The sequence below is a fragment of the Narcine bancroftii genome, chromosome 5 (assembly GCF_036971445.1).
Source record: "Narcine bancroftii isolate sNarBan1 chromosome 5, sNarBan1.hap1, whole genome shotgun sequence".
Classification (NCBI taxonomy): Eukaryota; Metazoa; Chordata; class Chondrichthyes; order Torpediniformes; family Narcinidae; genus Narcine; species Narcine bancroftii.
In genome coordinates this window covers 191201736-191214310 of record NC_091473.1, presented here as the reverse complement: position 1 = coordinate 191214310, position 12575 = coordinate 191201736, and the positions used below count along the sequence as shown (strand labels likewise).

At 47.8% G+C, this 12575-nt stretch overlaps 2 protein-coding genes across 3 annotated transcripts in view; one reads left to right on the top strand and one right to left on the bottom strand.

The window, feature by feature from the left end:
• The window catches only part of mllt11 (MLLT11 transcription factor 7 cofactor), a 26198-nt gene extending 13623 nt beyond the window's left edge, over positions 1–12575 (bottom strand). The window contains exons 1-2 of one of the 2 annotated variants that reach the window (XM_069940397.1): positions 12202–12575; positions 7998–8182 (exon numbers count right to left, since the gene is read on the bottom strand). The gene's annotated coding sequence lies outside the window, so the exon portion shown is untranslated. Of the gene's footprint in view, positions 1–651; positions 712–7997; positions 8183–12201 lie in introns of those variants that run through there. The other variant, XM_069940398.1, reaches the window with a different exon arrangement.
• Positions 939–12575, top strand: part of LOC138764455 (CDC42 small effector protein 1-B-like) — a 38323-nt gene continuing 26686 nt past the window's right edge. The window contains exon 1 of the mRNA XM_069940400.1: positions 939–1147. The gene's annotated coding sequence lies outside the window, so the exon portion shown is untranslated. The remainder of the gene's footprint in view (positions 1148–12575) is intronic.

Sequence of the window (12575 nt, the reverse complement as noted above, 5' to 3'; positions counted from 1 at the left end):
ACTGCCTATGGGAAGAAGCTGTCCCTCAGCCTGGTGGCGCTGGCTCTGGTCCTCCAGAGCTCCCTGATGGGAGCAGCTGGAAGATGCTGTGTGTGAGGTGGAAGGGGGGGGGGGGGGGGGTTCCTCGACGATTTCAGACAACAATCCCATCTCCTTTCGCAGAGTCAAATTCATTTCTCCCCTTTCCTCTGATATGTTGGTCTGGACTCCTCACTACCCCCCCACCCCCACCCCCACCCCACTCCCCGCCCCGTCCATTCGTCTCCCCAGTCTTTATCCAGACGCCTGCTTGCTCATTCCTTGAAGAAGGGCTCGGGCCCCGAAACGCCTTTTCCTCCCGCGGCCTCTAGTTCCTCGGTGGGGGAGGTGGGGGGGGGTTGCGGAGGCATCGGGAACCCTGGCAAACTTCTAAACCGAGGTGTGGTGGGTCGTGCGCTGACCGGCCGCGGCAGGGCAGGGCAAGGCCCCCTTGCAAAAGGTCGCAGACGCAGCCCAGGGCTCTGCGGATTAAGACCCCTCCCCGCCGTCGACGGGGAGCCAGGGGTCCACGCTGCTGCCACCAGGGAAGGATCGGCGCCTCCACCAGGTTCAAGAACAGCCGCCCACCCCCTCCACCATCAGACAAACTCAATCAGGGACTCGTTTACAGACCTCGTGCACTGTAAAAGGGGGAATTTTTTCTCCTCTCTGTCCATTGCACAGTTTATTTTACAGTTCCTTATTTGTTGGGTGTTTTTTTGGACCCTGCCAATAATTCTGCCTGGCCCACAGGAATAGGAATCTCAGGGTTGTATGTGACGTCACGTCTGTCCCCTGGCAAATAAATCTGAGTCCCTCCAGCATTTCCTGTGAGGTTTTGACACCTCTGGAGGCGACCCACCTTCCCGAAGGGCGCTTGGCTCCGGGTGTGCACCGGTTGGACCCAGAGGTGGAGTTCTGTTCTCTCTCTCTCTCCCTCCCTCCCTCCTGGGGAATCGAGCCACTGATTCACTCGCAGTGAGAGTCGCAGCCACACCTCAGAGCAGAGGGACAAGGAAGAACTCGGGCCGGGGAAGTCGCAATGGCCTCGTGTTTTACATATTAAAAGAAGGACCTTGATCTCAACAACTCCCCTGTCCCCTTTGAGCTCAAAAGCAGCCGGCGAGAGGTAAGGGAAGAGTGAAAGTGGGGGGCGCCCAAACTTCCACCAAACTTTTTCCCGGGCTGGGAACTTCTAATTCCGCGGGACTTGAAATAAACCCTTTTCCCAAACAGCGTGGTTCAAAAAGTAAGAGGATTAGAGGAAGATAAGGGGGGGGGGGGGGGGGTGGTGACCTCTTTATAACTTCAATCAACTTTAAATCGTCTTCTTGCACGGGACGGGACCTGACTCGCCCGCGGGACCCGGTTGTAGGGTCGGAGACGCCACTTTTCCCTTTGAAAGGGATGTTCATTTAAAATGTGTGTGTGAGAGAGACCTTGATTGAAGGCACGGATCCCCCTCCCCGTTACCGATCGGGAGTCAAGGCTGTGAAGTAACCCCCCCCCCCTCAAGAGGAGCGGATCTTGTTGATCGCGGCGCGGTTGAGCAACAGTCCTGGTGCAAGACTTTGTCCGGCTCAACCTTGCAACACTTCCTCTTTTGTTTGTGCAAGGAGCCCAGTTCGGGTACTGTCAGACCCCAGACCGTCCCCTTACTCTGCCTGGTCCCACTGACCTGCGCCCCTCCTGTCCTTAAATGTTCAAACTGACCCCATTTCAGCTTGTCCCACCCCTCTCTGTGTGAAGAAGTTTCCCCTAAACATTTCCCCTGTCACCCATGTTCTCTGGTTTGTATCTCAATGCCCTCAGTTGGAAAATCTGACTTGCATGACTCTGGCTGTCCCCCTCAGAATTCAAATCTCCCTTCATTCTTCTACACTCCAGGGGAATAAAGCCCTCACCTGTTTGACCTTTCCCCGTAACTCGGTTCCTGAAGTCCGGGCAACTTTCTAGTAAATCTTCTCTGCCCTCTTTCAATCCTGTCCTTTGGTGACCAACACTGTGCACAATACTCCAGATTTGGGCCTCACCAAGGTCTCATGCAACTTTATCATAACATCCTGGACTCAATATGGAGTTTATGGGGGTCTAGACCAGTGGTTTTCAACCTTTTTCTTCCCACTCACATCCCACTTTAAGTAATCCCTGTGCCATCGGTGCTCTGTGATTAGTAAGGCGATTGCTTAAGATGGGATGTGGGTGGGAAGGGAGGGTTGAGAATCACTGCTCTTGACCCAATTATTGCTGGAATATTTTCTTTGAGAAACATTATCATTGGCCCATTTCCTTTGGAGCTCTGAAACCATGCACATAACGAGTCTATGAGGGACAATTAAAACAGTGGGTTTCTGAACTTTTTCTTTCCACCACCTTAACCAATCCCCTATTCATCACAGAATACCGATGGTGAAGGGATTACTTAAAGTGGGATGTGGGTGGGAAGAAAAAGGTTGAGAACCACTGGCCGAGAGCAATGCAGCCAATCATTGCAAGCTGGCTTAAAAAGCCAGGACATGCATGTTTCTTGGTTTAAGCAACATTCACATGGGGAAGATCACCTCACAATGGCCTTGGGCTCTTTTTCTTCTGCACGCAGGGGTGTTTCACATTAAAGGCACATTTCCATCATTTTGGGTCAGCTTGGCTTAGTAAATGACTAAGTAGCGACTGGAATTGGGGAAATGAGTTGTCTTTTTTTTATATGTGTCTGAGCAGACAGAACCGGAGGTGATCTGACCCCTCGCCCTTCGCTGCTGAACAGTGCATAACTTTCTGAAGAGCTGAGAAGCAGCGGGTTCTCTGCCTTCTTTCTCCGCTGGTCTAGGGACCCAACAAGTGTGGCAACGTTTCGTAGGGTTAAGGTACACTAAGTCATGCCAGCGTCATCATGGGCATCGGTCTTCACTCGATTAAGGCCGTCTTTAAGAGGGGAGTCTCTTACAGACGTCCTTATAAAGCACGTCAGCACCTTTACTTCCTCGGGAGTTTGCGGAGATGACCCTGGCAAATTTCTACGGAGGTGTGGTGGAAAGTTTGCATCCTGGTCTGGAATGGGGGAGAGGGGAACACCGTTACCCCTGAGCGTAGAGCCCTGCAAAAAGGTAGTGGACGCAGCCCAGGACATCGCAGGCAAAAGCCCTTCCCCACCATCTGTGGGGGAACGCTGCTGTTGGAGAGCAGCAGCAATCATCAAAGACCCGGCACACGCTGCTGCCATCAGAAAAGAGGTCTCGGTGCCACAAGACCCACATGTAAGGCCCTGCAAAAGGTCGTGGAGGCAGCCCAGGACTTTGCAGATTAAAACCCCTCCCCACCATCGGGGTCATCTACGGGGGACGCTGCGGTCGGGGAGCAAGGGTCCACCCCAGCCAGCACGTGCTCTGTTCTCGCTGCTGCCATCAGGAAAGAGGTGTCAGTGCTACAAGACTCTCCCCCGCCAGGTTCAGGAACAGCTGCTCTCACTTCACCGTCAGACCCCTCAACAACAAACTCAATCAGGGACTCATTTACGGACTCTTCATTTTGCACTTTATTGATTTTATTTCTCTCCTTATGGCACAGTCAGTTTGTTTACATTCCTTAATTTGTTTAGATGTTCACGTTGAGTCAGTTTTTTTTGCACTGCTAATAAGTGGTAATTCTGCCTTGCCCGCAGGAAAAAGATGTACATAGTCTGACAATAAATCTGAAAATCTGTATAGAATGCGGTTGGAGTGCAGGCAAATGGGATCAGTGTAGAAGGGCAAGAAGGTTGATATGGGTGGGCTGCAGCACCTCTTACCAGGCCTCACATGACTCTGATGTGGAAAATGCAAACTCACAGGATTCAATTCTACCAATTTATTTGAACAGCAGTCAGAATCAGGTTTATTGTCATGAACGTGTGCTGTGAAATTTGTTGTTCTGCGTTTTCAGAGTTAGAACGCGACAGCATGGTACAGGCCCTTCGGTCACTTCTTCAGTGGACATTGATGAACTTGCTGCTCTCCACGTCTGAACTCTTAATGTGTAGTGGAGAGTGGTCGTCCCTGGTCCTCCTGAAGTCCACAATCGTTTTTGTCTTATCCACATTCAGATTTATTGTCGGAGCATGTACATGATGTCGCACACAACCCTGAGATTTTTTTACCTGCAGGTGAGGAAGAATTACCACTTATTGGCAATGCAAAAAAAAAATTGTGCCATATCTAAACAAATAAAGAAATGTAAGCAAACTGACTGTGCAACAGAGAGAGAGAGAGAAAAAAAATAAAGTGCATGAGTTAGAGTCCTTAAATTGAGTTTGTCGTTGAGGAGTCTGATGGAGGAGGGGAGGCAGCTGTTCCTGAACCTGGTGGGTGCGAGACCTGTGGCACCGACACCTCTTTCCTGATGGCAGCAGCGTGTGCTCGGTGTTTGATGATTGTTGCTGCTCTCTGATGCCAGTGTTCTCGATGGTGGGGAGGGTTTTGCCTGTGATGTCTCGGGCTGTGTCCACTACCTTTTGGAGGGTTTTACACTCGGGGGTATTGCTGTCCCTGTACCAGACTATGGGACAGCTGGTCGGCACACTTTTCACCGCACCTCTAGAAATTTGCCAGTGTTTTTGGTGTCGCACTGAACCTCCGCAAATTCCTGAGGAAGTCGAGGTGCTGACGAGCTTACTTCATGATGCCACTGGTACGTTAGGTCCAGAAAAGATTCTTCGAGATGGTGACTCCCAAGAGCTTGAATTTGCTCACCCTCTCCACCTCTGATTTCCTCCAGTGGATTGTCCACCTCTGGTTTTCCCTCCTGGTCAACATTCAGCTCCTTGGTTTTTATTGATTTTGAATGCGAAGTTGTTGTTGGTGGACCGTTTGGCCAAGTTTTCAATCTCCATCCAGTGCGCTGCCTCATTGCCCTTTTTATACAACACACTACCACGGTATTGATAGTGAATGGTGTTATTGACGTACCGAGCCACACAGTCGTCAGTGTAAAGTGAGTAGAGCAGGGGGCTAAGAACGCAGCCCTGTGGTGCTCCAGTAGTGATGGAGATTGTGGAGAGGATGTTCTTGCCGATCCTCACTGATTGTGGTCTGGAGATGAGGAAATCCAGGATCCAGTTACTCAGTGGGGTGTTGAGTCCCAGGTCTTGGAGTTTGCTGATCAGGTTTGAGGGGATGATGGTGTTAAATGCTGAACTGTAGTCAATAACGTTGTAGATTTGAGTACAGAAAGCCATTCAGCCTGTCGTGTCTATGTCAAGTGTTTGAAAAAGATCTCCAATTGAACATGGTATAAAGCAGCAAAGACATGGCTGGTGATTAATCATACAAACCTGGGAAGGAATGTAAAACAGGCAAAGGACAAAAAGAGACTATAAATGATGGGTTAATTATGTGGACACAAGATCCAGCAAATAGAGTAGGATTATCAGATATTGGTTGATATATGGAACTCTCTTCTCAACATCTCCTCACTTGTTAGGAAGGGGCAACAGCACTTCCTGAGAAGACTGAGATGGGCATCTCAGTGTGGGTACAGTTGCTACAGAGAAATGGATTGGAGGTCAGTCCACAGTCTATAAGAGTGGTAGAGAGGATTCCCCCCCACCCCTCCGTCCCCTATCGACATGATCTACCGGGATCATTGTCTGAAGAGGGCGTGCAAAATCATCGAGGACCCCTACCACTCCGCCCACTGCATCTTCCAGCTGCTCTTGTCAGGGAAGAGATCCAGGAGGATCAGAGCCAGCACCACAAGGCTGAGGAATAGCTTCTTCCCACGGGCAGTGAGAACGCTGAACTGCTCGCACTGACCATCTGAGACCCTCAGATTCATGAAGCCATATTTATTTATTTGTATATATGAAGACTGGTCTTTCATATGTGTTGTCTGTCTTCACGTGTGTTATGTCTGGTTGTGTTATTGCACTAAGGACCAGAGAACGTTGTTTCGTCAGGTTGTACTTGTACAATCAGATGACAATAAACTTGACTTGACTCTCTGCCAGAGCAGGTAATGAAATCAGTGTAAAGGTTGAACTTAAAAGCGGAGCACTTTCATATTGTTAATGGTGGGATTCTGAATTACGTGGAAGAACAGAGGGTCCTTGGGGTCGACATCTGTCGATCTATCAAGGTTGCAGCACAGGTTGATAGGAGAGATGAGGAGGCCGATGGGATGCTGGGCCTCATTAGTTGGGGGAGGGGGATTGAGTTCAGGGGTCATGAGGTCGTGTTGCCACTCTACAAAACTCTGGTGAGACCATGCTTGGAATATTGTGTTCAGTTCTGGTCACCTCATTACAGAAAGGATGTGGAAGCTATGGAGAGGGGGCAGAGGGGATTCACCAGGATGGTGCCTGGATTGGAAAATATGTCCTATGAGGTGAGATTCACAGAGTTGGGACTTTTCTCTTTGGAGGGAAGAAGGATGAGAGGAGACTTGATAGAGGTCAAGAAGATTCTGAGAGATTCTGGACGGCCAGCACCTTTTACCCAGGTCGGAGTAGCAAATACCCGAGGATGTCTGTACAAAGGGAAGTTTCGGGGAGACTGGGGGCCTGGAATGCATTGCCAGGACGGGGAGGGGGGGCAGTGGTGGTGGAGGCTGGAACACTGGGGGCATTTAAGAGACTCTTAGACAGGCATGTGGATGGAAGGAAAATAGAGGGTTGTGGGTGTGACGTTGGGAAGGTTTAGGTTGTTGAGTAGATTTTATATTGGTTGGCACAACTCTGAAGGGCCTGTAATGTTCTATAATCCTGCATTTAAGAGACATTTTGACAATCCACTGAATGAGGTGGAGAAGGAAGTGGAACCAATGTGGGCAAATGTGAATCATGCAGGTGAAGATTGGCTGCAGAACACGCAGGCTGCGGTCTGTCGGCAACTGGAGGTGAAGAACCTGCACAGGCTACAGACTGTTGGCGACTGGAGGTGAGGAATCCTCGCGGGCTGCAGACTGTCAACGACTGGAGGTGAGGAACCCACACGGACTGGAGGCGAGGAACCCTCGCGGGCTGCAGACTGGAGGTGACTGGAGGCGAGGAACCCTCGTGGGCTGCAGAATGTTGGCGACTGCCTCGAGACCGGCTGAAGGGGTACCAGGTGTCAGATCCAGGATGCAAGAGGGTGTCGTGGGCGCTGATTGGTTCCTGATCGCATGGGAGGTTGGGATCTGGAGCTTGGGTGGCCGATGGTTTGGACTGGACTCCGTGCAATGGCAGGAGTGCTGGAGGTGGATCCACGGATACTCGGTGACTCTGGGGGGGGGGGGGGGGGGGGAATGGTCTCTTTTTGCTTATCTTTCTCTGACTAAGAGGTGCTGGGCAATTTCTGCCGAGGGCGAATCTGTTCGCCTTACGGCCAATGAAATCAGGTTCCGTGGAATATTACACTGTTTAATTACGTGACAATATTGGAATATTGAACCTTGAATTAGGAACAGCTATCGACGTTATGATTTACTGCTCGGAAAATTGAACTTTGAAGTGGTTAGGTTAATTGGGTGAGGCCACATCTGGTTATTGTGCCCTGTAGTGCCAATTTGCCTAGGAGAGTGTTCCACTGGAGATGCTATAGCCTTGACCCTCCACTCTGTTCCAACCCACCTGGAGAACGATGCCTCATATGCCAGGCTGGTGGTTATCGTTTTTTTTCTCTAAGACTATAAGATATAGGAGCAGAGGTAGGCTGATTGGCCCACTAAGTCCGCTCTGCCATTCTGTATACCAGAACTTAGTTGTAGGTGAATCGAGGGTAAAACTAAGTCAAATTGGGAAAGTGATGCATCCCAACCATGACAAATTTTACTAGAGGATTAGAAGCATTTTTTTCAGAAGGTTTGCTTCCTTGGGGATTACAATAGACAACTTCAAACTGAACATGAAGATAATTTCAGATTTGCTGTATCACGTAGGAAGTTGGAGAAACATTAAATTGTCTTTTATTGAATTTAGCAGGTTTAACCGCATAACGATGGTGACACATTGCATTAGTTCAACTGACCTAAAAATCTTTTGTCGCTGATTTTCGTTTGTACTCGGAATCTGATGCCTCTCGCGTCAGTGTCTAACAACAGTTGGCCGGCACTGATGAATTCCAGTTGCCCCGAACCACTTTTCCATGGTCGCAATGTCCTGGTGAAACCTTTCCCCATGTTCATCACTGACTGAGATTAGCAGGGAAGACGTCTGAGTGTGAACGCAGAAAATGAAATTTCAACGACATGTTGCAATTCGTGGTTTAACAGCTTGAAGTAGACTTAAAATATGACAGGACATCACAAAAATAGATTATATCTAAAAACGGTACGTGATAGAAAAATTTTAAGGTGATTTTCATGATCACCAGCCTCAAAATCCATAAAAATACTGTGACAGATTATTTATATTTTATATTATATATAGATATGTTTTAAAGGAGATAAGTTGTGTGGGGTTTTTAGTGTAGGTCACACACAGATACAAACTCTTCAAAACAAATCTCATTTAAAATGCCAGAGCTCTGCTCAAGCCGGACAGTCCAGGCTCCGAGTGCCTTTGCAAAAATTTTGAAGGATGCCTATAGAGACTTCACAAGTCAGTGTTAATTGGATGTGCTGTGGAGATATGGATTATTGTTTTGCAAAGCAACAGATGGACAGACTTGGAAGATTGAGTCCGGTGCTGCAGTCTGAGTGCTGTTGGCTGTTCTAAGAGGGTCGTGTGGTTCTCTCTGAATAAGAGAGAGAGAGAGAGTTCAGTTTTACAGTTCAGCAGCAGCAGCTGGGACTGGAACAGGACAAGCTGGCAAGCTTGTGGAAAAACCCCATTCTGAAGATGGGTTGTGAGTTCTTAGTTCAGCCAGTTCTTGTGGTCCATACAAAAGGAGATGGCCTGGCTGTATAATGTTTCTCTTGAAATAAGGAAAACAGAAAAGGAAACTCTGTAGTGACCTGAAAGAAAGAGGTTATCACCTGGAAAACCCCAATGGGGGCAAGTTTCTTCGATTGGAAGGAATTAGTTTGTGCCCAACGAGCAACACATCTCTCTCTGGAAACTGACAAGAGCGGCAACCATTTACTTTTCAAGCACCAACGCCTGGTGAAGATTCATAAATGTTAAATTCTGTGCACAGTATAAGAATTGCCTGATACCGGTGAATTTGGAGGAGTGAGAAGTGAGATTGGACTGGGAATTAAAGGACTTTTCTGAACTTACACGTTACATACACGTGCGCTTAGGATTAGAAGGGGGTTAAGTTAATAGTAACACCCAACCCCAACCAACCAATTTTCCCCTGCAACTGCTGCAACCGTGTCTGCCTGTCCCGCATCGGACTTGTCAGCCACAAATGAGCCTGCAGCTGACGTGGACTTTTTACCCCCTCCATAAATCTTCGTCCGCGAAGCCAAGCCAAAGAAGAATAAGTTAAAGTGTGATCCTGTTTTCACATTTAAAGATAATTAAAAGTAACATTTGTTTAAGTAACCATTTTTTTGGTGATTTCTATTGCTGCTGGGTTTTGGGGTCCTCTGGGCCTGTAACATTGCAGACAAAAGTGTTCAGAAAGCAAACTTTGTTGTCCAGTATAATTATGTGGTCTATTCCTGTGCTTGATGAAAATATCTTCCGCAAACTTTTCATAGGCCCCTGGGCATTGGGTTTTGTTTACAACACTTGTGGCAGCCAGTGCACATGGGGAACTACCATTATACTTCCTCTTACCAGTGGTTGCCAAGTAGTTGTTTACGTGGAACACTACAGTCAAGTGCAGGCCCTTCGGTGCCCAATATTGTGCTGACCGATGCATGCATACCAAATAAAAAACAGAACCTTCCGCACCTGTATAAGCCAAATTTGGAGCATTGTGTGCAGTTTTGGTCACCAAACTACTGGAAAGATGGTGAGAGGGCAGAGAAGATTTACCAGGACGTTGCCCGGACTTCAGGAACTGAGTTACAGGGAAAGGTTAGGGCTTTACTCCCCTGGAGCGAGAAGAATGAAGGGAGATTTGATCAGGTATTTAAAATTATAAGGGGGATAGAGTCAATGTAGGTCGGCTTTTTCCACTGAGGGTAGGTGAGATACAAACCAGAGGACATGGGTTAAGGGTGAGAGGGGAAAAGTTTAGGGGGAACTTCTTCATACAGAGAGTGGTGGGAGTGTGGAATGAGCTGAAATGGTGAATATGGGCCCAGTTTTAAGAAGAATTTGGACAGGTACATGGAGGAGAGGGGTATGGACTGGATGCAGGTCAGTGGGATGAGGCAGAAAAATAGTTTGGCACAGACTAGAAGGGCCTGTATCTGTGCTGTAATGTTCAATGGCTCTTCCTCAGAACCCTCCATTTTTTCTTTCATCCATGTGGTTGTCTGAGAATCTCTTCAACACCCCTAGTGTTCTTCCCTCCACCACCACCCCTGACAATGCATTCCAGGCTCCCACAATTCCATGAGTAAAATTAAAAACTTACCCCTGATGTCTCCCTCTAAACTTCCCCTCCCTTCACTTTGTATGGACGTCCTCTAGTGTTTTCTACTCCCTCCCTGGGAAAAAGGCGCCGACTCTCCATCTCATCCATGCCTCTCAGAATCTTGTCGACCTCTATTAAGTCTCATCTCATCCTTCCAAAGGGAAAAGTCGCAGCTCTGCAAACCTTGCCTCATATTTTCCAATCCAGGCAACATTCTGGTGAATCTCTGCACAGCTTCCACATCCTTTCTGTAATGAACTGAACACCATATTCTCACCAAGGATTTCTAGAGCTGCAGCCTCTCCTCACGAGTTGTGAACTCAGTCCCCCAACTAACGAAGCCCAGCATCCCATTGGCCTTCTTAATGATCCTATCAACCTGGTGACGACCTTGAGAGATGTATGGGTGTGGCCTCCAAGGTCCCTCTGTTCCTCCACACTGTTAAGTATCCGACCCTGTGCTCAGCCCTCTGGTTTGACCTTCTGAAATGCATCACCTCACACATATCTGGATTGAACTCCGTCCGCCACTTCTCCGCCCAACTCTGCGTCCTGTTGTAACTTGTCCTGCCTTCAGTACAATCCACAGCAACCTCCAACCTTCTTCGTACCTTCCTATCACAGAGCCACCCATCTACCATCTTCACTTGGGTCATTTATGTAAAAATAAAATCACAAAGAGCAGAGGGTCCCAGGGCAGATCCCCCGCGGAACTCCGCAGGTCACTGACCTCCAGGCAGAGTACTCCCCATCCCCTCTGTTTTCTGCAGGCAACCCAGTTGTGAATCCGCTCAGCCAAAGATCCCATGCCTCATGACTTTCCGAACGAGTTTCTCATGGGGGAGGGGGGGGGGGTTCTTGTCATATCCCTTAAAATCCATATCAACTGCCCCACCCTCATCAATTTCTTTGAATTTCATTCCTGCCCCACTGACACAAATGATAAATTAGAAATGTTAGTGCAAAATGCATTCAATACAAATATTGTCAAAAGTTAAATGATCTTACTTTTATCCTGCTATGGATCCATTGTGAATAGTGTAAAATTTGTGAAGCTTCATTGATTCATGCGCTTTGGGAGTGTCTGAACTTAGAACGATGTTGGAAGGATATTTTCCAAATGTTGTCAACGATTCTTAAAACTAAATTAGAATCATGTCCTTTGATGGTTTTATTTGGGTTTTCTCTAGAAGAGGATCTATTGAGCTTTTACTCCACAGTTGATAGCTGGACGAGTAATTTTGATGAAGTGGAAAGATAATGTTTCATCCACTCACACTCAGCGGTTACATGATATCACTTCTTATTTAAGTTTGGAAAAGAATTAGATCTAATATTAAAGGTGCAAAGTGTGAATTTGAGAGGATGTGGGGCCCATTCATCGATTATTGTTGCTGTCTAAGGATTGAAGAGGTGGGGATTCCTTGCCTGGTGTCTGGGGGCTGTTATTCCATTCATATTTACAATATATATAGATCACCTTGTTTAGAGGGAGGGGGAGATTAATGGGGAGAATTATTTTCCTTTCTTTAATTATTAAAACTAATACGTAATGGCGTATAAGAAAGACGTGTATTCCACCTTTCCCTAGCTGGATCACTAAATACCCAGTGTTTAAAAAGCATAAAAGTGATTAAAAATAATATTTACAATTGTTTAAATAAGTGATTTATGATGGCATCCAATGTAAAAAAAATTTAAACCTCAACTTCAGAAAAAAATTACCATACAAGAGTGCAGAAGAATTGAGGCCTACCTGCATAGCTGAATCCATGGAGTCGTCATTGGGAGTCTTCAAGCCTCAGAGGACTCCAGTCTGTTTGAGTTTGATTCCGGCGCTGATCCTCCGCAAGATAGCGCCGACATCTTGGTGAGCACGGCTGTTGCCGACCCCCGTTTACGTGAAGCCGTGCGTGCAGGTGGCACGGCCGACAAGGGGACCCACAAACCTGCAACCTCACTGGACGGCCCAGTGGTGTGCAGTGTAGTGTCGGAGGACACTCCTACGCGTCCGACGGCTTTGCCTGGCCTACGTGGGGCATCCCGAGTCTGAGAACTGTTGGATAAAGTATGGGCTGTGGGGAAGTCCGAATGCTGGCGTCCTGAAGAGGTCGGGGTGCCGACGTCGGA